Genomic DNA, 26,551 nt, shown 5'->3' with positions numbered 1-26,551 from the left:
GCTTAGGCTCCCGTGGCATCTTCCACACTGTCCCCCGTTGAGGCACCCCTAGTTTCTTCTGACACCAAATGTGATCTGGATGGCGTTGCGGTGATGGAAACAGGAGACAGTGGTGATGTTTCTCAAAAGTAGCCAGGTTTTTATTTCATAACCAGTATGGAGAAAATCTCCAAACAATAATCTCAAATCAATCAATGAGCTTCCAAAATATATCAAATTAACTTTGACAACCCTTTTCAATCATAGGGCAAACTGCTGCAAATCACAAAACGAGTGTTAGGCCTATTAGCAGGGGCTATCACTTGCTCACCTCAGACCATTCTACCTCCTTCTGCTCTCAACCATAGTCCCACCAGAGAATTTAACTCTGCCGACTAAACCAATGCACAATCAATCAATCAATTAATTAACAAAACACATCTTCTCCATATAAATATCCAATAATACATTCCATACCATAAAACCCACAGTTTCATAACAAGGCAATCCTATTATCTAACTTCATAACCTAATACAAAGCATACATAACCAGAACGTCCCAAACACCCCTCTTGTCCTGCACACTTGACCTCTGCTTGTGCAGTAAGTCACACTCCACGAACGTATAATGTTCCTTGCGACTTTCCGTCGGGTCTTTTCTCCGTCCCCAGACCAGGAAGCGCTATTGACCGACACAATGAAAAGTTTGCTGAATGTCCATGTTCCCTCAACCTTCAGTTGGCCACCCTGAAAGTAAGGCTTATATTGTCCTGTATGCGTTTGTGGTTTGCAGTTGCTGCAACCATGCTGGATGCCGTTCGTGTTCGTGTGTGCAAACAAAGTGTGTTTGTAAATCACATTGTCCGTTCTTTGTATTTAGCTCCCGTATGAAATAAACTGTAGCCGTAACGGGCAACCGCACCGTTACAGGCCCAAACGTTGGGTGGGGAGTCATTGGGCTTGACATTAATAGGCACACAACGACTCATTGGCAAGTGTCCAGTAGTAGAGGTTAAGATTGGGGGTGTGGCGGTGGCTTGCCTGCTGGACACTGGCTCAATGGTGACTACAGTCACCCAGAAATTTTTCGAGCAGCAGTTACAACCCCTTTTTCACACTGGTTTACAATCTTGTAACTGGCTTAAGCTAAAAGCAGCAAACGGCTTGGAGATACCATACTTAGGATATCTAGAACTAGATGTACATCTTTTTGGCCGAACCAAAGATTCTGTTCCCGGCCTCCTGGGAATGAACATTATCAGCAAGTGCTATCAGGAATTGTTCGTTGACCATGGCAGCGCCTTGTTTCGATCCCCTGATGTCCGGCAGGCTGGCAGGGTGTGGCAGCAAGCCCTGTCTGAATGTCAACATCTTGAACGTGCCTTGGAGAGTGGTAAAGTGGGTTCTGTACGGGTGCAGCCAGGGCCAGCGATCCAAGTGCCAGCAGGGTCCATGAAGCTGGTTCCAGCCACTTGCCATCCAGGATTGGGGTCCACACTTCCATCTGCTCTTCTAGAGCCTGTATCGTTTACTGATGGCCATCTGCCAGGTAACCTGCTCATTCCAACGGCTTACTTTTCAGTCACTTGTGGCCGGGTTCAAGCGCCAGTTGTTAATATAGGAAGTCAAGATCAGTGGCTTTGGCCAAAGACTGTGCTTGGGCAACTTTATGTTGCCACCTCACCGGTTTCTGCTTCTGCCATCCACTTTGAAATTCAGACAGACAGTCACTAGCAGATAGCCATTATCCAGTCCATTCACACAGGAGAACACACTGATACAAGCTTCTCCCAGCTCACCTGGTCCACATTGTCAGATCAAGAACAGCAGGAAGCTCGCAGGCTGTTGGAGAAGTACAGCAATACATTCAGTCAGAGCGATGGGGACTTAGGATGTACCAGCTTAGTCCAACACACCATTCCTTTGCTAGATGACACCCCTGTGCGGCAACGGTATCGCCGCCTTCCGCCTTCTCAATATGACTTGGTGAAAAAGCATGTCCAAGAGTTGCTAGACCATAACATCGTCAGGTCCAGTTGCAGTCCTTATGCGTCACCCATTGTGGTGGTCCAGAAGAAAGATGGTTCGATTCGCCTGTGTGTCGACTACCGCCAGCTCAATGCCAAGACCCGTAAGGACGCATTCCCACTCCCCAGGATAGAAGAGTCCCTGGGTGCATTGAGTGGAGCCAAGTGGTTCAGTACCTTGGACTTAGCCAGTGGCTATAATCAAGTCCCAGCTCCTTCCTTGGGTTCGCCTCGTATTATCGGCGATTTGTGGAGGGGTTTGCAAGCCTTGCAGCCCCTTTGCATAAGCTGGTAGGTGCCCTACAGGGTACCCGCAAGAGACCTGACTGATGCAAGTAATTCTGGGCTGGGCGCGGTATTATCCCAAGAGCAGGCTGGGCAGCGACGGCCAATTGCTTATGCCAGCCGAGGCATAGCCTCTCCACCCCAGTGAAAGGAACATGACCAACTACAGTTCAATGAAGCTGGAGCTTGTAGGCCTGAAGTGGGCGGTTACCGAAAAATTCCGTCAGTACCTTCTTGGCCACAAGTTTACAGTATACACGGACAACAACCCACTAAGTTACCTGCAATCAGCCAAGTTGGCGGCCGTGGAACAACGCTGGGTGTCCCAGTTGGCTCTCTTTGACTACGAGATCAAGTACCGACCCGGCACCGCCAACCGCAATGCGGATGCACTGTCCCGGCTGCCCTCTAAACCGGCCTCTCAATCATCGACACCAGAGGTGTCTGTTCTTCCTCCATGTTCCATGCCCGGTGAGACCCCCGGGCTGGGCCCCCGGGTGGTTGATTCACTGGAAGTGGGGGCTATTGTACCCAGGGCCCCTGCCCTCCCTACGGGTGTGATGCGAACTCAGACCCCCGGGCTGGGCCCCCGGGTGGTTGATCCATTCGAGGTGGGTGCTATCGTTTCAGGGGATCCTCCCCCCCCTACATGGGTGATGCGAGCTGAGACCCCCGGGCTGGGCCCCCGGGAGGTCGAATCCCTTTCAAGTGGGGTTGTCATGCCAGGTGTTCCAGTTCCTCCGCAATGTGCACGGAGTAGCGTGGCCCCTGGGCTGGGCCCCCAGGTGGCCAACGTCTGTGAAGTTGAAGCTGCACCATCACGGAGTAAGGAGGACTTAAGAGTACTCCAAGCGGCCGATCCTTGCATTGTGGCATTTATGTGCTTTTGGAGGAGGAACCATCCACTGACCACTATCAAATTGAAGACGGCACCTGCTGGAGTTCGAGAGCTTGCCAGACAGTGGCCCCGAATCAGAGAGAGAGAAGGTGTGTTGTACAGAGAAGTGCAGATTCCCCCATCCAGGGCCCAAGTTTTCCAACTGCTGTTACCCGCAGCTCTGCGAGGAGAAGTTCTAACTGGCCTACACAATAACCACGGCCATCAAGGAGTGGACCGGACTACAGCCTTAATCCGTCAACGGTGTTATTGGCCCAAAATGTGTCAGGATATCAAGCGGTGGTGTGACGAATGTCAACGTTGTACAGTAGCAAAAGCTACCCAACCCAGAGTTAGAACATTTATGGGCAGCCTTCTGGCTACCAGACCCCTGGAGATTATAGCAATTGACTTCACCATACTCGATCGGGCCAGCAGCGGGCAGGAGAACGTTCTGGTGGTGACAGACGTATTTTCCAAGTTCACACAGGCGTATCCCACCCGAGATCAAAAAGCCAAGACTGTTGTGAAGGTGCTGGTGGAGAAATGGTTCTATATCTACGGGGTACCACAGCGAATCCATTCTGACCAAGGCCGGTGTTTTGAAGGAGAGCTACTGCATCAGCTATGTGCACTGTATGGCGTTCAGAAGAGTCGGACCACCCCCTACCATCCGGAGGGGAACGGACAGTGTGAGCGGTTTAACCGCACTCTCCACGACCTCTTGCGGACACTGCCCTCAGACAAGAAACGAAAATGGCCCCAACTGCTCCCACAGCTTCTTTTTGCCTATAACACCACAGTGCATCACTCCACCCAACACTTCCCGTACGAATTGATGTTCGGGCAGAAGCCTCGGCTCCCTGTGGACCAGTTACTTGGCGTCATAGAAGATCCCCCATACGCCAATACAGCTGACTGGATGGGGCAACACAAAGAACATCTGTTGGCGGTGTATAGTAATGCCCGGGAAAAGCTGGAAGCTGCTGCAGCCTACCGGAGACGAGACCATGCTGACCCCGCCCCCATCCTGTCAAGAGGCACCTTGGTGTACTGTAAGAACCACTTCCATGGTCGGCACAAGATGCAGGACATCTGGAGTTCTACAGTCTATGAGGTGTTGGAATGCTTGGATGAGGTGGGCACCCTTTACAAGATCAAGCCCCTGGGTGACGGCGGCCCCTACAAAGTCCTACATCGTACCGAGATAAAACCAGTTCCGGGTGGGACAGAGGGCAGGCAAACCGAGGCAATCCACCATCCTCCGCCTGTGCCTGTGAGGTTACCACCCCAGATGACCCCGAGCACGACGGCCTTTGGAGAGTATCCATCACATCGGCCAGACCAAGTACCATAGGAAGCCACGACCCTCTGCCGGGCCTCGGAGACAAGAGTTTACCGAGTGGTTCCACTCGTGCAAGCAATGCGAGTCCACCCCTGCCCCCAGTGGAACAAATGATTATACCACCTACAGAGGGAGAATTAGGTATGGATCCCACGTCACCAGAACCTGTAGATTCCCCCCCTGTGCAGACATCTGGTAGTCCAGCTAGGGGCCCTATGCTCATGACTACCCTTAGACGTTTGAGACGCTGTACAGCTGGGCAACACTCTAACCCCTTTCACCTACCACAGTCTGCCTCCAACAACTCGGGGTCAGGTACAGTGTAGGTGAAGGCTGCTGATAATGTCTCTCTCTCTCTCTCTCTCTCTCTCTCTCTCTCTCTCTCTCTCTCCTTTGTGTAGTATTATGTCAGAGTTGGTTCAGGTCAGGATCACGACTAATTGCAATCACCTGAGTGTGCGGGCTGGGGGTCACGGATACGTAACTTCCTTCCCGACAAACACAAAAGAAGCTCTCCCAAATTGTTTGGTACGCAAGTTGCTCGTCGCTGGTCGGTACGAACCGTGCACTTCATGCTGGGTTTTGGTTGCGAACAACTCCCTCGCTGTGGTCTGGGTAGGTGGAATGTTTCCTGTACTCCTTACACTTTTAATGTGAGTTGTTGCCACTACCGTAGACCACGGAAGTTTGTCTGACATGTAGGTAATAGCATAAAGTGAGAGTTTGTGTTTAGCCACGTAGTTTGAACACGGGCCAGGTGGTTGTAGTGTCGTAACGTTTGGCTCATCTTGCTATAGACTGTCGTCTCCTTCCTCCTCGTCCTGTTTTCCCTGTGACTACCAATGCGAACGCTGAACGTGGAGGTAGGCCTCTTACAATAGCAATATGGCAATAGCATGGTCAAACACTCAGCTAATGTGAGCCTACTAAGTTAGCTATACGGGCCAAACAACAGCATGCAGCGTCTGTAATTTTTGCTTTTATTTTGCTTTAATTTTTGTTTTTATAGCTGACACGCTTCCCTCCTCTGCTCCTGTTCCCCTGGGCTAGCTCATATTGTGGAAAAGGCCGAGGTAGGCATTGGTTATTGTTTTAACAGTGTAACGGTCCTATTTTAAATATGTCTCTGGTGCAATGTTTTGTCTCTTTACTTATGAACAATTAAACTTCATAAAAACTGTTATGTATTGTTATGAAATATGAAATGCGACATAAAGATGGATCAGGATGTTAAACGTTTCTCTCCGTTGTAGATCACAGCTGGCTGTCTATCACAGTTTGACCACTGTTTTCCCCCATTAGAGTTTCTTTTGGTATTAGTCAGTGTTAGACTAGCAGCACTTCAAGATCAAAGTTTGATGTACGGTATGCTTGTTTGTGTTGGTTTATTTTCTTTGTTTTGTATGCTTGTCTGATTGTGATAAACTGGTGCCTTTACATTGTTTGCCAGGGTCTGTTACTCGACAAGGTGTAGTGCTGTTGCCATCCCTGAGCTCATAATAGCAGTCAGTTAGCGATTTCATACGGTAGACTGTTACTCCGAGGCTATTGAGATTATCCCTCCCCCCGGCAGTATTAGTCTTTAATGGGTTCTTGTAACCCCTGACTTAGCTTATCCACACGGGAGACTGTTACTCCTGGGGCATAGGGGTCTATCTATGCCCCAGGTGGTATTAGTTCATATTGAGTTCTTTGTGACTCCCAACATAGTTTCTTCACACGGTAGACTGTTACTCTTGGGCCATAGGGGTCTATGTCCCAGGTAGTATTAGTTTATTATAGCTTCTGCCCAACCAATGTTACACACCCTATTCAGAGACCTTAAGGACCAGCACCAAATACCCTATATAATCATTCTATCACCCCTTTAATGGTAGCTGTATCGGTAGCACTACACTGGCGCTGAATAACGTGTTTGTCTTGGTTTTGTTTTGTCTTATTTCCTTTATTGAATGCCCCCTCCTTCCCCCTGTTTGCTAGTATGGCCTGCTAGGTCTATCAGGTCACACAGTTAAGGTACTCTAGGACCGCCGCCTTCCCCTAGTTTGCGGTGAGAGCACATTCTAGTGGTTGAGCGTGTACTGAACACCTATTTATACTCGTGTGGGTTGTACTTAGAAAGCTTGAGTGTTACACTTGTGTTTGCATGTGTGTGTATGGCCATAGATCACTTTTTGGGGCTGGGCAGCCATCCGAGGGTTACTGTACCTGTGTTAGTTCAGGCCGTGTAGCAGCCACCAATCCACTGGGCATTTAATTTATGGTTATGTGTATTACATTTTTGTTTTTGTTTTCTTTAATTATTTTGTGATTTTGTTTCTATCTGTTTTACCTACTGTACACCCCTGCCTTCCGTTTTAAACAAAGAAAAGGAATAATAAATACAACATTGTTTATACTACTGCCTCTGTGTACATCCATTATAATATAATAAATACAACATTGTTTATACTACTGCCTCTGTGTACATCCATTTAGTTGGATAAACCTGAGGGTCCTGTCACACAACACTGACCATTGGACAATCCTACCACAAAACCTTTCCACAGGCATTCAACGTTTATGACATAAGAAGTGGAATATGAACGCATTTCATCACACCTGACAATTAAACGGAGCTGTGGCTTTTCGCGATTTGACTGATTCTTGAGGTTTCAGCGCAGTGTTGACTTGCATGCGCGTCTTTTTAGGTGAGCGTAAACGAAGGAAAGCCCTCTAATCGGACGGGCAAGACTGACAAGTAGACCGTGCGGTATGGCTGCGCGTAGGCCTATGTCAAACAGATGCTTTCTCTTCGATCTCCACAAATTAAGCTACAGTTAATTCCTTAGCTGTTTGAATAAATTTGCGTTTGCGATTAACAACGCAACAGATAACGTTGTGTTAAATAGGGTAATACTAACTTTGTTCAAAATTGATACATTCAAGTTGACTTTGCAAAGTTGTGTAGGCTACCACGCCAGTTGAAGTCTGCATGAACAGTTATTGCACAATATATTGAAGAGGTTCATTAGGCTTACTGTTTTACTAATTCTTACTGTTTCTCTATACAAGCCAATAAGGTAAAATTGTGTACCTGACAAGTTTCGGCTACCTTGCCTCTGTAGCCTTCATCAGAGGTGTCACGTGATGTTGGTGTGACGTCGTCTGAGCTGGTTATATGGAGGACCTGGAAGCCAAAGCCATCGCCACCGCTCCCAAAGAATGTAGGTTGACCCTCTGGAGACGCTATGTGGACGACATCTTGGAGAAGATCAAGACCGGCCACACACGAAGACTCACAGACCATCTAAACACCATAGACGAAACTGGAAACATAAAATTCACTCATGAGGAGGAAGAACATAGATCCATCGCCTTCCTGGACATGAAAATACATCACATTGAGGATGGTAGCATCAAGATAAAAATATACAGAAAACCCACACACACAGACCAGTATCTACTATGGGCATCAGAGCACCCCACAGCACACAAGCTATCAGTGGTCCGCACCCTATATGACCGTACCATGGTCATCACTGACAACCATGACAGAGAGGAGGAGGAGAACCACATAAAACAGGCACTCAAAGCTTGCAACTACCCAAACTGGCCCATAAACAAAGGCAAGAGAGAGGTCCAGAGAAATAACAAGGAGGAGAAAAAGGAAAAAGGTTCTAGGCCTGAGAACCTAGGCATGGTCACCCTCCCATACGTCAGGGGGGTCACAGAACGCGTACAGCGAGCGATGAGGAAACACCACATCATCACACCAGTGATGTACATATTCACACAGTACATCCTAAGGATCAGATTCCGCCTGAGAAAAAGTGTGATGTGATATACGAGATCCCTTGCCTAACATGCAATAAAACGTATATAGGAGAGACAGGCCGGCAATTCAGCACACGAAAAAAGGAACACCAGAAAGAATGTGAAAAGGAAACATCTGGAACGCTCACCCGTGCAACAAGAATGAAAGCAACACAAGAAAATCTGAAATCTGCCATTTCAGACCACTGTAAGAGGGAAAACCATCTTATGAACTGGGACGCAGCCAAGGTCATCAGAACGGAAAGCAACAAATTCCATCGATGGATCAAAGAGGCGGTTGAAATCAGGAAGCGGGCCCCAAAGACTGTGAACCGGGATGAAGGAGCCTACCAGCTATCCCACACCTGGGACACAGTCCTGCAGGGCCGCCCCCGGCTGTATGAAAAACCACCAGACAGCAGAGGGCGCCCCCCCCTCCCCCCCCGGAGCACCCCAGGGGACACGGCCATCCCACCACATCAGGTGGGATGGAAAACTCCATATAACACAGCTCAGACGACGTCACACCAACATCACGTGACACCTCTGATGAAGGCTACAGAGGCAAGGTAGCCGAAACTTGTCAGGTACACAATTTCACCTTATTGGCTTGTACAGAGAAACTGTAAGAATTAGTTATTGCACAAGCCACCGTTTTGATTTGCTTAGGGGAGATGCAGGCTGAACCCGTTTGAGGGAGAGAGGCGCAGGGAGAGAATGCGTGCTGTAGCCTACACTACGCACATCTCTATGAAATAATGTAGCCTGTCAAGGCTAATCCATATTTTAAATAAGCAATCATGGAGAAAAAATAGGCTATATGAATAGGCCTAGGCCTAATGCAGGAATGGACGTTACAGTTATTCAGTAGCCTAACTGTAACTATACTAACTATATCCCAAACATAGGCCTATTGAACTTAGTTTTGGTGGATGATGGACAGATGTCAGTGCCCTAGCCTAATTTACCCTCGGAAATAATTCGACATTGTCTTTATACAATATATTTAACTGGTCTAGACATGGTGTGGTCTATTGGGTTTCTCGTAATTTCAACATACAGCTTTACAGAATAAATATTGATAACATGTTAGGATCAGCGCCATAGGATTCCCACGGTAGCCAGCGTCTGTGATGACACCTGAGCTTATTAAAATGGCGCCCATAGAGTCATAGAACGTACTTCAACATATCCAACGTATTTTCCAGCCAGTAATCCATCTTGCGCGTAGCGCTCTAGAATCTTTGGTATTAATATGAATAGGTGTTTCTGTAAACCTAGGGACAATAAACAGCTATCTCGGTTACAAAAACGAGCTGGTAATTGCTCATTGAAGAGGGAACTATGATAAAAAGATTGTTTTCCTAAAAGCATGGAGTTGACGAAACAATAAGCAAGCAATGTCACGTTAATGTTAAATAGCCTACATCTGAACGCTAGGTGGCAACGTTGTATTACATATCACAGAGCCGTATATATACGGCTCTGACATTTCACTAGTGTACTTGAAATACGGTGTGAGCTTCACAAGTAAGGAAGGTGCAAATATTATGTAATTTATCATGGGAAATTATTGGAAATGTTATTTCTTGTTTATTCTAATTGCAAACCACACACATCCATTCGTAATCACACGTACACTTTCAATACCTTGAAAAGACTCTCATTTTGTTTATTTGATGTTGATTAGCAACACAGCGTTCAGAGCAAAGATTCTAGAACAGAGCTTCAGAGAGACACGTTTTGAGTTCGTGGCCAAGTACCTAAAATATCGGTTTCCATGTGTATGTGCTGGATGGTGTGCTTCCTTTATGAAAGTAAGTGTTTTATAGAGTTACAGACATAATGAGTCATGTTGTAGTGGTCCACATAAATGTGCCCCTTCTGTTATTAGAATACTAAGCGGAGATTTAACATCATTCATTTCTTGTGTGGCTATAGAAGCTAGCTAGCTAGGTCATAGGGAGGAGATGTTGCTGTAACGTTATGGGATTTATGTTGCTTAGCGTAATGCCATGGTCATTTGATATGAGATGCTTGTACTTGTAACTTGTCACTCGTAATTTTAGGACCTATTTTTTTTACTAAGAGTAATTCAGGAAGCATTTTAGCCCTAAAAGTAGCGCCTGAGTCTGTGACAGCTTAAGCGAGGACTCCTAATAAGACCGATTCACAAACAATGTTTTGTGGTGGCATTTCACGTCGCGATGTTTTGAAATGCGTCTAACAATCACGAGGGAACAATTTTGCATTGTAGGCATAACTAAGGGATGCATTAACACCGCCAACAACAACCAAAACTAGCCTACTCATTGTTTACATGTACATTAAATGTAACGTTTCATTGTGAATCAAATTAAAAGATTCTCCTCTTTGCAAACTTTGGCATAGGCATATGGTGACAGATTAATTTAATAATGTTGCTGCGTGAATCACGGTAAGCGCGAATGAAGTGGCCACTTCTTAATGGGACTCACTGTATGGAAGTAGGCTAAGTAAAATAGAGATGTTTAAAATAAGATAAATTTAGGATATGCCCGCTTGACAACGGCAGAGATAACTGGCCTTTGGCCATAGCAACCATTCATTTAGAACGACTGGCCTTTATAGCAACCAAGGATCTTAGCTGTGATTCATGTAGCTACAGTATACATGCAATGTGATGCAAAGTATAGAAAGGTGATGAAATATACAGAGACAGGTCAAGAAATATAGTGCAATGTAGACAGTAGTATACAGTTGATTTACAGAAGGTGGTTTAGAGTAATATGAATTAAATATAAATATGTGCAGTGTATTAGCAGTTATCTCATACAATAAGTAGAATAATGTATGTAGATGTAGCAGTAACATTATAATAGTAGAAATAATAATATGCAGTGTATTAACAGAATATAATAAAACAGAATACATATGGATATTCAATATGACAAATATATAACAGATATGTACATAACATACAGCTATGTGCAGTGTGGAAACAGTAGACGTCTGAAGAAGGGTGATTACCTGAAACGGTCAGGATCTGGCCCGGACTGTTGGAGTTTGTGCCACCCTGGTGGCCATTTTGTGTATTGTCCTGTGTTTGTTTTTGCCTGTTCCCCATGTGCTTTGTGTTACCTGCCTGTCATCTGTCTCCGCCCTATCTCCTTATTTGGTCTGTGCTTCCTGTCTTGTTTGTTTTCCCTCCATTTCTGCCTCCTCACCTGTTACCTGTTATTGTCTCGTTGGTTTCGTCCAGTCCTCTGTCTCTGTTAATTGCTCTGTGTATTTCTACCCTCCTGTTTCTCTGTTCCTTGTCGGATCGTCTCTCTGTTTCACCCTGTCTAGCCCAAGTCCTGTTTGTATGTAAGTAAGTCTTTGAATGTTTGTGTTAAGAATTAAATTGTTTTTGTCTGTAATTCTGCCTGGTGGAGTCTTGCATTTGGGTCCTCATGCACAACCCTGACAGAAATGTCACGGAAAAATAAAAACAAGTGAGAGCAGAAAACCCTGGTTGAAGTGGACTTTTTGTCTTTTTTTTTGTCCAGTGTGGAAATGGTGTCATTGTAGTGCAGAAACAACATTATAAGAGAAGTAAGAATATGTCTGTGCAGGACGAATAGTATAAAGATCTGTAGAATAACTATATATAAATGTAATTACAGTAGGCCTATGTACATTTGTAAATAAATAGAAAACTATGGGTGACAGGGATAAATTAATTTAATTGTAAAAGTAAATTGGTATTCAATTAAATTGCAATTAAAAATCTTTCCAGTAGGCTTTAATGACACACAAAAAGTACAACCAAAGCTGAGCTTGATCAACTAGAACGTCTAAAGAACCAGAACTTGAGTAGTTTTTTGCTTGGTCCCAGGCCATGTTGGTCTGAGGGGAAATGAGAAAGCGGACAGTGCTGCCAAGCAAGCCCTCAATGAAGAAGTCACAGAATGTCAAATCCCTGCCCCAGACCTTAAACCTATACTGAACTCTTACATCTCAGATAAGTGGCAATCTGAATGGGATGAATGTACCAACAACAAGCAAGGAATGTGAATTTTGGCACATTTTCATGATCCACTGGGTCGTTATGGGCCACACAAAATATGGTGTTGCTAAAATTACTCCTATTGTGGCTATTAGAGACATGCGTTCATGAGTATCCAGCTACATTCAATGAGTTAAGTAAAATACATTCACACACACAAAAAAACATCACTAATGTTGTGGACATTCCTTTATTCTGAGATACATCAATAGTCTCTCAAAACAATCCGAAACAGACATAAGGTCTTTATAGAGCAAATCCATATAGATTATTTGTCAAATAAACCAGTAAAACAGAATTAGGGGATGGAATATATAACATTCACACTTTTTAAAATAAATCAGTGAAAAAGTATCCTGACAAGCAGCATTTTAATGCCTTAGTCATATTTCATCATTTCAATTTTTTCTCTAGGTTACCCGATAGCCCAGTTTGAGAGGTGCAAGACGCGTGACATTTATTTTTGCAGCCAATCACTGCTGTTGTTTTATTTTATTGATTTGATCTTAGTAATAGATAGGGGTGGGCGATATATATCGTCTGCGATAATATCGTGATTGTTGTTTTAACGATGTGCAAATTTACATTATCGAGTATTTAAATTACCTATGGGGAAAAAACACTCGAAATCACGCATTGAAACCCCATACATTCACTAAATCCAGCAGGTGTAGCCTATGCGAGAGAAGCCCCTGGCTGCAGCAGAGCAAGTGTCACATGATCACTAGTGGGTCCACATTGTCACACGCACAAGCCTAATGTTTATTTTGTGCAGCGAGAGTTAGGCTACTTGGGATTTTGTGCGGCTACTTCTGTTCAAGTAGCATTGATGAGTCACGTTTTTTCCTACATGGTATTATATGGAGAGAAAACATTAGCCTTTGAGTATTTTAATAGTCAGTTGTAAACAAAGAACTGTTCTCATGTAGGCCTAACCCTTTTGTAAATGGACTGAAATTCCCTCTAAAATTGATTATGCTAACCGTTAGCATCTCTATGGGATTTCTCATATACATTAGCCATAAGCTAACACATTAGTTTCTATTCAGTAACTTGGAATGTTAGCCTACATGATTTCTCTTAAACAAAACCTCGAAGGAAATGATTGAGATGTACTCTGTTGGTCTGCTTAGTTTTACAGTGAATCCTAAGTAAAGGTTTTTGAAGGGAACTTCAGCTTCAGACTTTCTCTTGGGAAACTGTTAGGCCTATTCATCTTCTCTAATGTAGCTGCCTAGACCATGTCATTGCCACACACACAAGTGGGGGCAGAATTGGAAATGTGTCAGAGTGACAATGCATTGGTTGATTTGGTTAAAAAGTCACAGGTTAGGTTATTTGTTATTATTGTATTGATGCTATTCACATAATGAGCTGTAAAGTAACTCAGACTTTTACAAATTTCTTTTAAGGGATATCGACTAATTATCGTTATCGTCAAAATCACAAAAAATAGAGATATTATTTTTTGTCCATATCACCCACCCCTAGTCATAGAAGCTAAATTCGAAGGCAGGCCACAGGTAAAATCCAACGAACCACATTCACCCCGCAAGCCAATAGTTGAATAGCCCTCTCCTAGAGCTTTAGAGGTATTGCCACTGCTCCAACACTGAAAGGCACTGTTAGAATGCTTGGATCAAGCCAGGTTCAGCATAGCGTATGCCACTGTCTGCTCATGTTGGTGACCGGACCAGGGCAAGCACACTTTCGCAGTTCCCGCCGGAAATGCAGTCTAGTTGATCTTCTTAAGTTTTATTTTTCCCGTCTCCCTAATTTTTTTGTCAGCTCTAGCGCCTAGGCCCTTTAAGACAGAGACACCGTTCCAACTTTAAAACGTCCGATCAGTACCAGTGTAAGTTGGTCGCGAAGATGACGTCAGGTGGGCGTGTTGTTCTTCCGCCATATTGGATTGAACAGAAAGCGAAACTAAATTTTCACAGGTCACAAATTTGGTCCGAACGCCACGAAACTTGACGTACATTATCCTTGGACCAAGCCTCACAAAAGTTACCAGAAGGATTTGATTTTCGAAAGCGTTTGCCCGTCACAGCCAAACGCAGCGAAGCTCCGAAACAGGAAGTCGTCCAAATCTCAGGAACACTGTCACATATCGATACCAAATTTTGTATTTGAACTCGGGACTCCAATGTGAGGGTGCATAAGCTAAAAAAAAAAGATAACATTCCAAAAGTTTCCAGCATTTGGCAAACCACCTACCCGTATTTGGTAACTAGCACCTTTCACATTTGGAGTTGTACTTCATTCACAATGCCTTCCAAGTATGCACAATGTCTATGGGCAGCCTTGCCCAATCATTAAATCCTTGCTCTGCCATGGGATAGTATGGACTTACAAACTGAAATGGTAAGGAGAACAGTAGCTATATATAGCTTACATAATACAGTTGTTTTCACATTGACGGTATTCAAATAAAATTTTTCCTTATTGTTAAATGTCATGATGGGAGAGTATTATTAAAAATGTTACAAGTATGCAAATTCATATTTTTACGGGAAATAAGGTTTTACTGGGTTGTTTTGTTGTAAAGAAATGCAAGGCATTCTGGGCCATGTAATAGACAAACAGTGGTCGGCAGCGTTAACTTGATTTCCATACGTATTAATATGAATAGGTGTTTCTGTAAACCTAGGGACAATAAACCATCTCTGCCATCTCTGTTACAAAAACGACCTGGTAATCGCTCACTGAAGAGGAAACTATGATAAAAAGATTGTTTTCCTCAAAGCATGGATTTGACGACAGTACAAGCAGGAAATGTCACGTTAATGTTATACATCTGAACGCTAGGTGGCATCGTTGTATTACATTTCACATACATACGGTGACATCATTAGAATTAAGGTAAGGAATGGGAAATTATTGGAAATGTTATTTCTTGTTTATTCTAATTGCAAACCACACACATCCATTCGTAATCACATGTACACTTTTAATACCTTGAAAAGACTCTCATTTCGTTTATTTGATGTTGTGTAGCAACGCAGCCTTCAGAGCAAAGATTCTAGAACAGAGCTTCAGAGAGACACGTTTTGAGTTCGTGGCCAAGTAGCCATACCTAAAATATCGGTTTCCATGTGTATGTGCTGGATGGTGTGCGTCCTTTATGAAAGTAAGTGTTTTATAGAGTTACAGACATAATGAGTCATGTTGTAGTGGTCAACATAAATGTGCCCCTTCTGTTATTAGAATGCTAAGCGGAGAAGCATGCTAAGCAGAGATTTAGTATCATTAATTTCTTGTGTGGCTAGCTATAGGGAGGAGATGTATGTTGCTAATTGGGATTTATGTTGTTTAGCGTAGCTTCTAATGCCATGGTCATTTGATATAAGATGCTTGCACTCGTAACTTCGTCACTTGTAACTTTAGGACTGCTATTTAGCACTTTAGCCCTAAAAGTAGCACTAAGTCTGTGACAGAAGTGGCGAGGACTCCTAACGCGATGTTTTAAAATGCGTCTACTATTGTCTACAGGAGCTTCCAATCGCGAGGGAACTTGCATTGTAGGCATAACTAAGGATGGATGCAATAACCCCACCAACAACCAAAACTAGCCTACTCATTGTCAACATGTACATTAAATGTAACGTTTCATGTGAATCAAATTAAAAGGTTTTCTTTGCAAACGTTGGCGTAGGCATGGTGACAGATTAATTTAATAATGCTCAGGCAGGGCTCTACACTAACATTTTTTTCCAGGAGCACTTGTGTGCCCAAGTTAAAAAATTTAGGAGCACAGACAAAGATTTGGGCACACAGTCAGTTCTGTACTTAACTTAAAGAATGACTGACAACATTTAGGCTACAGGAAATAGGATTTTAAAGATCAGTGCCTACTTTATTTTCAGTCTGTTCTATTTCCCTACATTTTGTTAATGTAAAATAGTATAATACATTGCCATATTTGCATTTAGCCTGTATATCAAGTATCCTGCCAAATGTAGGCTAATTTATCTGTAGCTAATCCAAATATGCCCATGGTGACCTATCTGACTGCATACTGCCTAATACTACTACTAAAACAGTCCATTTTCTCTTCCACAAAACCCAACATAGGCTAATTAAGGATATATATATATTTTTTTACTTTTACTTTTTATTTGAAATATCTGCATTGATGGGGGCAGTAGGCAAACGTTAGGCCTACTTTCGTTTTGCACTTCAGCTTGTATTCGGTGTAAACAAACAAGCATGCGTGGAAGCCTGGAGTTGTCAGTAGCGATCTACCTTTGAATAAAATGGGAGTATTATGGGAAGCTACTTTTGTGCCTGTTCGCTACAGCTATATTTTGCATATTGCAGCCAATACGTCAACTGGGCTAAAAGGCATGTTAGGTAACCTTTCCTTCTCTCACTGCATTCTCAGAATATTATCCTGTTCCTCCGATATCCGATGAATTCGGTGGATAGAAGAACTAATTTCTTCAATCTTTGCATCTTGGCTGGCTAGTCTAACTTCCACTTTTTCTGCGTGCTCTTGGATTTGATAGAAGCGACTACTAGCGAGTCACAACGCGAAACTGCTAACGTTGATGGGAGGTGTAGTTTTTATGCTGCATTCGCGACGTGATTCTTTTGCACCAGTAATGTTTCTTGATGTTGCGGTGTATTTTGTAGACAAACATTGACATGGTTAGAAGTCATTCGCACCAGTGCGTCTAAATATTTTTTTGCACTCGCACGCCATCATTTTTACTCGCATGTGCGACTGAAATGGGCGCACTGTAGAGCCCTGTCAGGGGCGTGCAGAGACCTTTGAAGGGGCAGGGGCTCAAATTTTAAAAAAAAAGGGCACATGGAACAAAATTTTCAGAAAACGTGTTAACTTTTTCTTTTTTTCTCATTTCTCTCCTTGGTTCTGAAAATTCAATAGGAGTGCATGTACTGTAGGCCTACTGTAGCCAGGGCACAGACAGATCGGTCTTTTCAGTTTTCATTAGGCTATTGTCTACACAGAGATCATAGGCTAAGGCTACATCTTATTGTTTAAATTCAAAGCAGTGAACTACCACCATTAGCAAGCTGGTGTCTTGCAGATTTCACGTGCTGTGCGTGTGGCCACTGAGTGAAATGACGCGTAATGTAGCCTACTGTAAACAGAGAACGACGTGTGGAGTTGGGTTAGTTAAACAACAGTAGCCTATGTCGTCGGCTTATGACGATTTAGAAAAGGTTTGCCTACTCTGTTTTATGAACTAGGTCTACTAACCTAAGCTACTATAACATAGGCCCCTAAACAGAATATGTTATGAACGTTCAGCCTTAGATTTTCGAAGCTGCCAGGTTATTGAAATGGATGGACCATGACATGGTTAAAACGGGTTTGATAGCCTACTTCATTAAACATGAAACAACTTTAAACATTTTATTCTCTATCTCTAAGCTGAATACTATTGCATGTTCAGATAGGCTAACTGCCAAGTGACCTTACCGTGCTCCCAAACGTCTCCTACTGTGCCTGCGTGCACCTTCTGAGAGTTCACTGAATGTATGACGTCACGGATTGGTGGCCGCAAGGCATAGACCTCTCCAGAATAAGTCCCGCCTCCGTAACTTCCGTATCCATCCAACTTCCTGGCGTCGATTGTCTATGGGAAATAACATGGCCTTTCGAAATATCATACCGGTAAACCTTCTGTAGGTAGTGAAGTAGAAAAGGCTGGTGGGCAGATTGGCCTACACACTTCTGCCATCTAGTTTCCACTGGATTTTTTGATTGTCGGTGCCGTTTAAGTAGTATACTATAGACTATACTTCTTAGACGGCACCGAAAATCAAAAAATCCAGTGGAAACTAGATGGCAGAAGTGTGTAGACCAATCTGCCCAGCAGCTTTTTCTACTTTGTCACCTACAGAGTTTGACAGGTACGATCTTTCAAAACGCCATGTTATTTCCCATAGACATTTGACGACCGAAGGTTGGATGGATACGGAAGTTAGGAGGCGGGACTTATTCTGGAGAGGTCTATTTCAATTAACACAGAATTTTTTTTTTTTGTACATTTCTAATTTCACAAACTATTAATGAGACATTTTAGCGAATATTCACGTTGGAACTAGCGGAAGTATTACAAATTTTAAAAAGTAAAAAAACGGGTCTTGTCAAAAGGGCACTTGGACATCAAAGGGGCAAAAGGGCAGGTGCTAGAGCCCCTGTAGCCCCCCTTCTCTGCACGTGCCTGAACGGCAGAGATAGAACTGGCCTTTGGCCATAGCAACCATCCATTTAGAACGATTGGCCTCCATAGCAACCAAAGATCTGAGCTGTGTTGCAATGTGAGGCAAAGTATAGAAAGGTGATGAAATATACAGAGACAGGTCAAGAAATATAGTGCAATGTAGACAGTAGTATACAGTTGATTTACAGACGGTGGTTTAGAGTAATATGAAGTATTCCTTTATTCTGAGATACATCCGAGATAGGCTACATCAATAGGCTCTCAACCCCAGGCTCACAAAACAATCCGAAACAGACATAAGGTCTTTATAGAGCAAATCCATATAGATTATTTGTCAAATAAACCAGTAAAACATAATTTGTGGGATGGAATATATAACATTCACACTCATAGCTCATATTTTTAAAATAAATCAGTGAAAAAGTATCCTGACAAACATGCAGCTTTTTAATGCCTTGGTCATATTTCATAATTTCAATTCCTCTGTAGGTTACCTGATGGCCCAGTTTGAGAGGCGCAAGACGCGTGACATTATTTATTTTTGCAGCCAATCACTGCTGTCATTTTATTTTATTGATTTGATCTCAGTCATAGAAGCTAAATTCGAAGGCAGGCCACAGGTAAAATCCAACGAACCGCATTCAACCCGCAAGCTAATAGTTGAATAGCCCTCTCCTAGAGCTTTTGAGATATTGCCACTGCTCCAACACTGAAAGGCACTGTTACAATGCCTGGATCAAGCCAGGTTCAGCATAGCGTATGCCACTGTCTGCTCACGTTGGTGACCGGACCAGGGCAAGCACACTTTCGCAGTTCCCGCCGGAAATGCAGTCTACTTTGTTTTGTTGTCTGTCTTGTGTGTCTTGGTGTCACGGGTAGGCTACGCTGGCGACTACGCCGCTCCATCCGGCATCTTTTGTCTTTTTGTTATGTGTCTTGTTTGTGGAGCGCTTTGGGTTGCACTCTATTTCTTCTCTCCAGGTGATAAAGTGCTATAATAATATATGTAGTATTTTGTGTGGGGAAAATATCATATATAATATATAGAGTAGTATAGTATAGTGTAATATAGTATTGTATCTTAATAGTATTGTATCTTATTGTATAGTGTGTTTAATGAGTTGATACTTGGCATTGACACATCAATGCAGAAGTTGGAGTAGACTTCTTGAGAAACAGAAGAGAAACTGTTGAAAAACGTAATGTTTATTAAACTGTCCAACTTCTATATTCCTGTACACACACAAGGTGGACAGACATAGACGTATTTAAAACAATAATCAGGAATTACCACCTGATTGATGTATGCTTTCATAGGCAGTACATTTTAGCTTGTCCATAATTCATGTGTGAAGGACAGATACACCTGCCATTTCCACGAGCCAGCCAGGCTATGCGCTGCTTAGTTCCGTAGACCAGATTGGAACCTCTTCACACATGTGAAAAGCTTTCACAGCTTAATGGTGCCAACTTTACTACAGAAGGATATCAGTTGGCAGGATGGGGCAACTGTGTTTTTGGTGTTTGCAAAGTTCACATAGCTTGTGGGTTATTAACTTTATGTTGCATTATTGTTACTATTATTATTATTAATATTATTATTATTATTATTAATAATAATATTATTACTTGCTGATTTGTATTCATATTTGCAAGATAGATGTGAAAGGTTAAGAGGGACCATGCGGTCTGCTTCACAAGGCCCCTGACGCTGATCTGACTTTAATTTAAATGAAATTAGGAGAGCTACTCCACTGGGTGCATACAATAAATAATCATTACACAACATTAAAAACAGAATAAAAAAACAGTAAAAGAGCAGTGATCGGATAAGTGCAAGTATTGAAGTGCAGGAGGTGACAGTGAGTGACTGGGTTTGTCTAGATATGTTTGTTTAGGGAAACTATTGCATTTGGGAAGAAGCTATTTTTAAATCTGGTGGCACTGGATTGTATCGACCTTTAACGCCTACCAGAGGGTAACAGATAGTTGAAACAGGTGGTGGTCAAGATGAGTATTGTCCTTGATGATGTTCTTGGCTCTTGAGAGAGTGTGCGGCTGAGTGCAATATATGACAGGGAGGGGAGGGGGCAACCAATGATTTTTTCTGCAATCTTGATAATTCTCTGCAGAGCCTTCTTGTCTGCTGCAGAACATGCAGCAAAGCACACAGAGATGCCGTATGAAAGGATGCTCTCAATGGTGGATCTGTAACAGGACACCAGCAGCGGTGGGTTGGGGGTGTTTGTGTTGTTTTCTAAAGTCTATTATGAGTTCTTTTGTTTTTGTGGTATTTAGGATTACTGTCCAACTCCTCCAACACATGAACTCAATTCAACCCTACACACCACTGCCAAAGCCTTTTGCCGTTGAAAGTTTTGGCACGTGAGGTGTGCGTGAGCAGGTGTGTGAACTCTTCCTGAGCTGCTTTACTGATACTGCAGCAGGTGTATGAAATCTAAAACCTCACTATTCACTAAGAAAACTCAAAAGTGATCAAACATAAATGATCACATTCATCTAATCTTTCCTAACGATCCGCTAGCTGCCCGCCCCATAAGCAGGCCGTCAAAAAACGCGTCTCTGTAGGCAGCCTAGGCTCCGAGATCTGCACACAAAAACAATTGCTACCAACAAGTGTTGCCAATCACGCAAAGGGAAAATAAAGTGTTCCAACCAATAACCGACGAGATGCACGTTCAGGAGAGTTTCAATAGCACGGGAGGATAGGGGAGGGAGTAGCGAGCTAGCTCTCTGTTTTGTTTGAACGTCAACAGAAGTAACGTTACCACAGCTGAGTTATTTGCTGATAATAGTTTTATTTATGTCATGTTGTTTTATTTATGTCATGTTGTTTTTTGTAAAAAGCACCATCTACAGGAGTGTTTGTAAACACAGGTTTAACCAAACTAAGAGGTTTCATCTAACTTGCTCACAACAGCACGTAGAAGTGAAAGTCATCCACGCAGGAATGTCTCAAAACATGCACCAACAATCAACAAACTGTTCATTAACAAACATGTGTTACAATAGATGTTCTAATATCTAATTGTATACACTCCCTCCAAGTCAACACTGCAGATACTGCACAATGCAAAGTCGACGACGCTCCCTGAAAAAGTACGTCTTAATTTATACCTATTTACAAATCTCAGTGCGTTGGGGATGGTGCCATGCTGTCTGTACACTTTACAGTCATTGGTGTACAAATCACATAGCTGTGTCCGGCACACCACCCATGGACCGACTCCTCCTCAGCTGTGGCCGTTCCTCAGTGGAGAGTTACTCTACGGCTGTTTTCCATTCGCCATGCCGTTCTCAGTGCCGTTCTCCATGCTGTTCGCTGTGCCGTTCTCTGTGCTGTTAGCTGTGCCGTTAGCTGTGCTGTTCTCCATGCTGTTCTCCATGCTGTTCGCTGTGCCGTTAGCTGTGCTGTTCTCCATGCTGTTCGCTGTGCTGTTCGCTGTGCTGTTCGCTGTGCCGTTAGCTGTGCTGTTAGCTGTGCTGTTCTCCGTGCTGTTCTCCATGCTGTTCGCTGTGCCGTTCTCCATGCTGTTCGCTGTGCCGTTCTCTGTGCTGTTAGCAGTGCCGTTCGCTGTCAAATTCTCAAGTTCCCCTGCCTCTTCATCTTGATTGGCTCCAGCATCTGTAGGAAGATGATGATGTGTGGATTACTGTGCTGACTGATGTTCATTGTGAGGGAATTAAACAGAGCAATGGTGAAATGATGGAATTCAAAAGGCTGTAGAAATCTTACCTGTACTGTCCCATTGCCCTGTCCGTCTTTGATGAACTAGGTAAAGAAGGGAAACACAATTCAAATTATTTTTGATATCACGTTTTGTAAAACATGCCAGTTAATGTTAGCAACTAACAGAAAATAATCATATTTAGTCAAATGTCAAATGTAAATATCAGCTAAAGTGCTTAAGTGATCGCAGGTGCTGTGTTCCTCTTTTTGCCTCACCTGGCTGCTTAATGTATGATAAGACACATGGGATACTGAGACACTGCACAAGCCTTTGGCAAACATTAGGGACAGTTCGGTATTTATGGAATGGACCACCGGAGGAAAATAGGGGAGGTTCATGTCTTTTTATTCTTATTTATTGAAGGGGCCACCGGAGGAAAATAGGGGAGGGTCATGTCTTTTTATTCTTTGTTGAGGGGAGGGTCACCCATTTTTTTTTATTCTAGGAGGGAGGGTCACCCAACTTTTGCATTCATGAAAACAGCAATATTTGGGCCGTTGCCCATGGCCTCGCGTCTGATGGGCCTCGCACCTGGCCAAAGATGACATTAAGCGTTTATTCTTTATTAACGCCTATTGTAGCCTGAGCAAAAAGCTTAACGTGGCTTAATGTCCTAAAACAACAATCAGTGATCACCAAATTTCTCTCATATTGTTCCTCATAATCACTAAGAATCTTTAGGTTACCTGACATGACAGCATGTTTCTTCAATCTCCTTCACTGACACATATGGAAGGCTTAACGTCCCAAAACAACAATCAATGATCAAATTTCTTTCTCATATTGCTCCTCATAACCATCTATAAAAATCTATCCCGACGTTTTTTTTTTCTTTTGGAGCACGTCCGAATCCCAGGACATAACGCACTGTAGGCTACCTCATAATAGGCTCGAGATATAATTCAAAAGGGGACAGATAGGCCTAGGCTACTGCACTTAAAACTTAAAAAGATGAACCTTCCCAAACATTTAAATTGCGATCAGTGACTGGCATCGGGTGAACGAAGCTTTTCGAAGTTGAACAGGCTATTAAAAACTATTTGCGCACCTCCATGTCACAGGAGAGACTAGTGGGCTCGCCCTTCTATGAATTCAAAAAGACGTTAGGCTAGCTTGCAGGTATAGCCTATGATTTCATGGCTGAGTTTGCGGCAAAGTAAGCAAGACATTTTTTTTTGTTCTGAGTCAGAATATGGCGAGTCAATGTCATTTATTTGTCCAAGTATTTAGCCTATAGACCAGTTTCCATAGTGCACATCTTATCAATAGTTTGAATGTCGAGTGTGTTTCTGCTCATTGACAAATAGCGTTCAGCACAATGATTCATGTCCAATTAATTCCCCCTGTTAAAATGCTTTGTTACACTAGTTTGGTTTCGTGATGTAGCCTATGATAAACGGCTTATGGCCAAATAGCCTATGTGACTGTGGCTAATGTTATAGGCTAGCATGCAAGCTCCCTAATTGACCCAGTACAGAAGGCATCAATAAATTGTTGGGGAGGGTCATGCGTTTTTTCTCAATCACTTTGGTGGGTCATAGAAAAATGTCTTGCTGACGAGGGAGGGTCACGTCTTTTTTGACTAACGCGCTCCCAAAACTCCTCCAGTGACCCCTTAAATAAATAACGAACAGTCCCTTAGTAAGTTGGGTTTGTAAGTGACAGTTCTCTTTAACAATAACATGTCTCTAGAAAAGAGGGGAGATAAGCCCTCACCTTTGTAGAATATTACTGCTCCACAAGCAAGCAAAACCACCAGGAGAAGAGCCCCTATCAGCAACCCTGTAGCCCAGCCTGGGAAGGACTGAGGGTCTGGAGCTGAGACATAATGAGGGAGAAAGCATTAAGATTCTCAAATCAATTATACAAAATGACTGCTGTAATGTTAAATTAGCAACTTAGACATAACTTAGTTAAAACAACTACTTCAGAAGAAAGAGAGAAAAAAAAATATGAATGAATGATCAGTCTAAAAGTGGAATGATATATGAATGAATGAATGAATGAACGAACAAACAGACATATGATGCAGATGACAAACTGCCACATCTCACCAGCATCAGTTATCGGCAGCACCATCAGTGTGATGCAGCTGAGTTCCGTTGGCGTCGGCTCCTTTGTCGTGGAGTAAAGGCAGCAGATGGTGGTCTGGTTGTCCGCCTCTGTCTCTCTCAGCGTGAGATTTTTCATTTGAAGTGGTAGAACTTGTGAGTAGTTGCTTTGTTTGTGTCTGACCCTGTTCTTTATTTGCTGGTCCCCTCTCCGCTCACCCTCTCTCTGTTTTCTGAGCGCCGCTACACGAGCTCTGAGAACAAGAGTGGTGAAAATGAGTCATCAAGGGCCACCACAAAGGCTACGTGACACATAGCTGCTAAGCTTCTCAGAAATATGCAGTGAATGAGTTCGACTTCAAAGATGTGATGAACTCTTCCTGCCTTGTGTTAGCACCTCAAACACCACTGTCAGTGACCTGAGTTTCCAACCTTATCAGGAAGTCACGTCCCATATGCATAATGAAGGTTCTTGAGTTCTCTAAACTGGATGGCAGTAAGATGGAAATAACTGACTACTATCAAATTGCATTGCTTTTTCCAAAGACAAGTGTGTGTGTGTGTGTGTGTGTCTGTGTGTGTGTGAGGGGGGGGGGGGGGTCGTATACAATATGTATTCATAGACCTACAGTATAGACCCTTTCAACTGCAGAAACAAACAATCGTTCCTAAGGCATTTCTGGAGGCACAGAAAAGTTTATTGAGCTAATGGTAACATGGGGACAAATAAAAATAGAGTAAAAAAAAAAGTTTTACATAAAGTCGACTTTTTGTAGAACATTACTGTACGCTAAAGTCCGATTACTGTAATTTTCCTTTCAAAGTATCTGCATTGGTTCTGAATATTTCAACCGGAAATCCTCTAGGAGCAGATTGAAAGGGTCTATACCTATATATAGAGTATCTATTCATAGGCCTATACTAAGGCAATGACTGGATGGTGTTCTGTAAAGTAAAGAGTGTTTGCACATGTGAAGAGAGAGAGTGAAGCACTGGTGATTTATTGTGGCATTTTGATGGGTTGTGTTTGAAAAACGAAATCAAGTTACTTCCTGTTAGATTTTTGTGTGTTAGGTAGAAAATTGTGTGTGGTGTTTTGGTAAATTGAAAACTGAGTCAAACACTGAGAATTAGTGTATGGTTTTGCAGATTTGGTGTGGGTTTATGATGTTTGGAAGACATGTTTAGAAAATTGTGTGACAACCAAAGATTTAGTGTGTGAGCAGTTGAAAAAAACTGTAAGAACCAGCAGTGTACAGTAGTGTGTGTTCTGTGTGTACAGTGGGTGAGTGTGTGTGTGTGTGTGTGTGTGTGTGTGTAGCGTTTGTGCCTGTATCTGTGTGGTGTGAGGGAGCATGTGTGTGCGTGTGGTGTGATTGTCTGTCTGTTGTGTGTGTTTCTGTGTGTGTGTGTGTGTGTAGCGTGTGTGCCTATATCTGTGGTATGAGTGAGCGTGTGTGCGTGTGTGGTGTGTGGTGTGATTGTCTGTCTGTGTTATGTGTGTAGAAAACTATACATGCGGTTATACCAAGCAAATGTATAGCAGCACTGTTTGTATCTTTCGACTGTCATTTATTGCACGTGCTACAAAATCATTCTGTGCAATGGAAGATTTACCAACGTTACACCGGTCTGATACAGTTTTGCCTATACATGTGTGAGACTGAGACGCCTGTTTATTTTGTTTTAAGTGCGTGCAGGGTGTGAGAGGGGAATCGATGTGCTTTGATTACAGCTTGGTAGTTGTAGTCTGTGAAATTAAAAAGCACGTGTGTGTGAAGTATCCAAACAATGACACCTTCATTTCATTATGGCTGCTTTAGCAAAACACCTTAAGCTACTGTGTAGTGGGTCCCATTTAGAAGTGGCTACTTCATTCGCGCTTTCCTTGACTCATGGAGCTGCGTGAATGTTATTACAACTTTTCGCCACGATATGGCAGTTTAAGTCCGCTTGATACTGTAAGGCGTAAGCCATTGGTTTCCAAAGGAGATTTTATTTGTGTCGCCAGCATAGCCTATTGACAATTTATGTTGTAAATAGGCCTACCTTATAATCCTACCTGTAGCTTAGGGAAGCTAACAGCTTTCTATTAGGATCTAGTTTGTTAGTTACAGTTTTGTCATAACTCCCTAATGCATTTTTGCATTTAGAATAGCCAGAGCGTGTATATCTCAATCTGAAAATTAAACAATATCGGGTGCCTATGG

At 43.0% G+C, this 26,551-nt stretch overlaps 1 protein-coding gene and 2 long non-coding RNA genes across 7 annotated transcripts in view; 2 read left to right on the top strand and 1 right to left on the bottom strand.

Annotated features, from left to right (window-relative positions):
• Positions 1-26,551, bottom strand: part of LOC121694272 — an 84,728-nt gene that overhangs the window by 41,280 nt on the left and 16,897 nt on the right. The gene's annotated exons all lie outside the window — the stretch shown is intronic.
• LOC121694569 lies at positions 707-11,807 on the top strand. The gene is made up of 3 exons (XR_006025819.1): positions 707-902; positions 6,516-6,523; positions 11,792-11,807. It is a non-coding gene; the product is annotated as an uncharacterized LOC121694569 (long non-coding RNA).
• On the top strand, positions 7,608-8,931 carry LOC121694623. The gene is made up of 2 exons (XR_006025845.1): positions 7,608-7,644; positions 8,758-8,931. It is a non-coding gene; the product is annotated as an uncharacterized LOC121694623 (long non-coding RNA).

The sequence above is a fragment of the Alosa sapidissima genome, chromosome 2 (genome assembly GCF_018492685.1).
Source record: "Alosa sapidissima isolate fAloSap1 chromosome 2, fAloSap1.pri, whole genome shotgun sequence".
NCBI lineage: Eukaryota > Metazoa > Chordata > Actinopteri > Clupeiformes > Clupeidae > Alosa > Alosa sapidissima.
The sequence above is the reverse complement of the archived record's forward strand: the minus strand, read 5'-3'. Positions and strand labels throughout refer to the sequence as shown.